General features: G+C 27.1%; 1 long non-coding RNA gene across 1 annotated transcript; it reads left to right on the plus strand.

Annotated features, from left to right (window-relative positions):
• The first annotated feature begins 677 nt into the window (after positions 1 to 677).
• On the plus strand, positions 678 to 4,407 carry LOC136084274 (uncharacterized). Its single transcript, XR_010640445.1, has 4 exons — positions 678 to 1,041; positions 1,601 to 1,676; positions 2,858 to 3,064; positions 4,200 to 4,407. It is a non-coding gene; the product is annotated as an uncharacterized LOC136084274 (long non-coding RNA).
• Positions 4,408 to 5,513: the final 1,106 nt, after the last annotated feature.

The raw sequence follows: 5,513 nt of genomic DNA on the forward strand, positions 1-5,513 counted from the left end.
CACGCTGACACTCACGTACACGTACATTCTAAAGCTCCACAATGCACTTCAGATCAGCGCTCGTTGACTATGTGCTCGGATCTAAAATCTCACTCTATAACACATCATTACACACCACCTTGGGGCAGAAGCTCTTTTGGCTAAGAGTGATGGCTTGTGGCCTACGGTGACTAATGTGTGCATTCGATCAATTGAAATCCATTCTGTAGATCTTACGTCTGGCTCTGAGTGCTAGCCCATAAGTGCACGGAGTGAGTGTGTTTAACTTTCTATTCACCCGATTTGAAAGTGAACGAAAACATAACGAGACCATACGAGACGACCAAACGGTACATACTTATGCACTACACCCTCACACCTATAGACATTAACAGTCTCTAAAATCAGTATATCAAATATTTGTTCTTTGTTATATACTTTTGTTCAAAAAATTTTTTGACCTTATCCTTGTATATTTATTCAGATTTGTGTTATAATGTGTGAATGACACCACATATTTGTGAGAAGCATAACAACGCGAAAATCTTTTACAAAAATACGTATTAGCGTATTTTTAAAACAAACGTATTCTTGGCTGGAATGAACTGAGCTATACTACTAGATAAGTTTAGACATCACGATCTCTAGATTTTTTTTTTATCTAGTTTTCTTGATCTGACGTCGCTAAGTTTGTTTGTTGTGACTTGCACTATACAGTGATTACTAACGTTTGCACTATACAGTGTTTATTAACGTTTAAGGATTTTTAAAATGAGTTTTGAAAATATTTTTCGATCTTTTAAAGGAAAATACGACTTTATAAAGAATAAATTCAAAATAGTTAACATCTTCGGAAAAAAAGAATTTCAACAAATAAATAATGTAAAGCAATGTTGGTAAAATATAATATGAAAAGTTATATAAGAAGTTTTAAAGAGATCACAAGAAGTTTTAAAGAAATGCTGTCGACGTTGCTTATAAGCAAGTTATTAGGCAGTTCAATTGCGATTACGTGAACAATACCTTTTATTATTTCGTGTTTTGTCCAGAATCTTTGGCCAGGTACAAATTTAGAAATAGTTTTATAATTGAAGGGCTTATTGTGAAACAATGCCAAGCCACAAAAACAAATATTTGAGAAAAATGACTTTTAAGTTTTATTTAAATCTATAAAATCAGTGCTTTCAGTAAGATGATTTTATAATTATAGCTTCAATTTTAAGAATTATGCCTTAATATATTTTTGGCTATTGCGTATTCTATTTATGATTATAAAAATGATAAGAACTCATTTTTGAAAAAATTGTGGTTTGTCATTGTTTCACAATAAGCCCTTCAATTTTTGTTGAAACTCTGTTTTAACTTTTATTGCGCATGTTTTTTATAAATCATATACAATCTATAATATTTAATAAACCTTTTCTATTTATAATACTCAAAAATAAATATTACGTAAAATCAATGTTTAAACTTTCATAAAAAATGCGCTTACTTTGTTTTTTGTTGACCTTTTGCATGTCTATTTTAAATACTATGTCTATGTATTATATATAGATGCAAAATGTCAATAATATTGAACTTTTGCATCTATATATAATACATATTTTTTTCACATTTAAAGGAGGACTGTACGCAAAGCCCCACCAACCAGTCGAATATTGGACCAATCGACTACTCTACTTAATATCTGATAAAAGGTATTTGATCTTTCTGTACCTGTTTTTATAATATAATTCATAAAGTGAAATGTAATTAAGCTAAATACTGTATATAGTAGTTTTTTTTTAAAGTTTTTAATATTACTTAATTTACATTGACCATATCTAATCTAAAAGCCAGATTTAAATAAGTCTTCTTTTGTCATATTTTTTTCTTTTATATTTTACACTGAAGCGTTGTACAGGGCGCAAAAGACGAAACGTATTTTGCGCCCTGTATTAAATGTGTAATACCGTTAAATAAATAGAAAGATCTTCTTGTTTATTCTCATATTCTTAAATATCATCTTATTCAGTTTCATCATCATTTAATTCATTTTTGTTCTTTTACTTTTAGTTAGTTTATTAACAGTTTTATTAACATTAATAAAGCAAATAAAGTTTTAAGTAACTTGTTGAAATATCTTCTTTTTTTTGTTTTTGTGAAACTTAAAGTTAAAAAACTCTACGGAAAAGATTTTTTCTTTATCAATAAAACAATTGTACAAAACAAATATGCGTTTGCATAAAACTTTTTTTGTTTTTTGTTTTTTAGCTTAAATAACAGCTTAACATGCTTAGTATCTTCAATATATAAAAAAATTAAAAGGCTAGAAAGTTGTTGTGAGTTTGTTACGATGCTCTGACGACGATGTATAGTCAGGTTGTAGCTTAGCGCTGGCAAAGATTGTTTGACTTCGCAGATTAAGTTTAAACGAAGCTAAATTCTGAATATTAGTTAAGCTTTGGTTACAAAGTTCATCGAGTATTCTGTACTCATAAAATTTTGTTCAATAAATGTACTACTTTCTATTTGCTCCACTATTCGTTAAATAATTCGATCAACTGTTTGTTAAAATCCAGTTCAAAGTTCAAGAATCTGAATTTAGTTTTTTAGTTAAGTTAGGTATATTATTAGCTATGTTATTTAAAACTTTTTTTTCTCCAAGACTTAATGATGATATGAAAAATCAAAATTATGTACACAAAGTCAGCGAACCTAAATTATAATAAAAAGTAAAAAAATACTCCACAATAGAATATGTTTACTTTGGTTACTTTAAAAAAATTTAATTTTAAGTATTCAATATTTAAAAACTAAATCTTAAAAAAGTATTAGTTATTGGTAAAAGTATTAGTATTGTAAAAGTATTGTTGCTAAATATTTTTTGCTCTTTTAGAGACAAAATGACGATATGAGTTCAGTAAAATCACCTAAACAAAATGTTTAGGTGATTTTACTGAATTCATATTACAAAATCACCAAGCCGAAATAACGTCGAGAAATATACTCCAAAAGAGGATATGTTTACATTGGGGAACAAACACCCTTCGCAACTTTCTGCTGAGCAATATTTGGTATATTTGTACTACAAAGAATATGACAGGTAAGAATTATTTCAGCGTAGTTAAATGTATTGCGAAGTGGAACTTTTTTTTTTGTAGATACGCATTAAAAAAATAAAAAATTTATAAAATTAAAAAAAAAGTAGTTACAGTTCATCATGTTTTCTAATTTATTATTATTAATTTATCGAAATTTATAGTTAAAAGGTTGTAATATAGTTAAGAAATTCATCTCACCTGCCATTGACAAGCAAAATTAAGCAAACAATTATGGTATTTGTATGCTCAATTTTTCCCGCATATATGTTGAAGCATTTTTAAGTAGATACACTAAGGCGCAATTGCAGTGAAGTAAAGAATACATTGACATGATGGAAACAAAAACATATCAGAGGAAAAAAAAGCATGTTCTACATGGGTTCTATTCGGGTACTGTATGGGATTTATGGGAACCAAAATGGAGTCCAAAGGAGGTTGGATATGCGTTTTTTTTTTCACTAGGATATCATAATAAATTCTTAGTTGAAAAACCCTTTATACAAAAAGAGTTAGAAGAGATATGATACAGCGTGGTCAAAATTTATACATGGATTTGAAAAGTTACAACTTTATGTACTATATATATAATATTATATTATATTTATAATAAAGTTTAACATATTATTAACTGTTTAACATTATTTTATAATATTTTATCCATTATGATTCTTAATTTTACAAGTTTTTATCTGGATAAAATGATTTAAAACGAATGTTTTTGAATCTCTATAAAGAATACACAACACTGCACCATCAACTTCAAAACAAGGTTCCAAACAAGCAAAGTGTTGTTATTGCTCCTGGCAAGAATCGTTTTTTTAAAAGAAGTTTTATTTTGAAGAAGATAGTATTTCTGTTTTAAAAAAGCTTTTAAATCTTTTTTTGTATCATACTAGATAATGAGTGTTCCGTTTAGAACAATTCCATATTAATATGATGATTTAATGCTTTTTGCCAATAATTTTTTGTGTCATTCTTTTAAATATTTCAACATGCATTTTATTTCCTATTGCCGGATTGTGTTTTTGAGGGTTCGGGTTTAAAGTTTCCACTACAAGAACTTTGTATTCAAATTTTATATTATAATTTGAACATAAAAATATATAACATTTTTTTTAGTTTTTATATTATTTTTAGAAAAGAAATTGTTAAACACTGGAAAAATACAAACTTAAATATAGCCACGAATATATTCGAAATGATGTATCATAAAAACACTCATTATATATCTTTGTCTTATCATTGTCCTATTATGTTGAATAGTATAATAAAATATTATGTAATTTAAATGTGAATGAATTTTTATAAATAAAAAATGTAGTAATAAAGTATTTGTGTCAAATTTACCTCTAATGGAGGTATATTGATAAAGTATTAACTACTTTTTTAATATTAAATTTACATTTATTGATAAGTTTTACTTTTTATCTGATTAATCTTTTCAATATTAAATATTATGACCAATATAGCTTCTACGTCCATTATGATAGGCATATATGTTTATAACTACTTTAATTATATATCCTTTTAATTTTATGGCTAGAAACTTTATTTAAAAGTACATTTAAAAACATTTATTAAAGTTTTGAACACAGACGATGCTTTTATATACTAAAAGATTTTTAAAGTTTAATATTAGTTTGTAAATTTTCCCATGGGTGGGTTACCTTGATACAGAAAAATTTCTAATTCTTGATGCAATACAAATTTCAAGTTTTACTTTGAACAGTCTCACAAGTTTAACCTGTTACCCTAGTAGCAAGCAACATTGACGCAATGTGGGTACAATATTGGCTATACATAAACTGCAATATAACGCCAACATATATAAATATTTTTTCGCACTCGCGTAATGAAAGCATGAAGTTTAGCACAAGTTATTTTTAAACGAATACAGTGAATGCGTATAAATATCTATAACGGTGTGCACATTCATAAATATGAACAGGCACATACATACAAAAACACGCGCATCATTAAAAAGTAAAATATTCGGCGCAATACATTTATTATAAATGTTTAGAAATGTAGTAAGGACTGGTAGTAGCACAACTTTAGAAAGACGACAGTTGTTGAAATTTTATTTATGTTTTTACTTGTGGTTTTTTAAAAACTTAAAAAAGCAAAAACTTGACCGAGTAAAACTAAAACAATATGTAACGCAACTAAGATTACAAAAATTTTTATATTTTTTTAAATTACTGATTTAATATGGTTTAAAACCTAAGGAATTCTGTAAAAAGATTTCTCAGAGTAATTACTGCAATTAAAAATCTAATAAAAACCCATAAATAACGAAAAAAGTGGGCTCGAATTTTTTTTCCGTGGCCAAAAGTCCCAAATAACTCAAATCTTCTAAACTTTTTTTTACTTTATTATTATTGAAACATAGGTGCTTTACTCTACTCAAAAATGTATCCGCTTAATTACTAGAGATGAAGGCAACCTTGC

Source organism: Hydra vulgaris, chromosome 08 (genome assembly GCF_038396675.1).
Source record: "Hydra vulgaris chromosome 08, alternate assembly HydraT2T_AEP".
Classification (NCBI taxonomy): Eukaryota; Metazoa; Cnidaria; class Hydrozoa; order Anthoathecata; family Hydridae; genus Hydra; species Hydra vulgaris.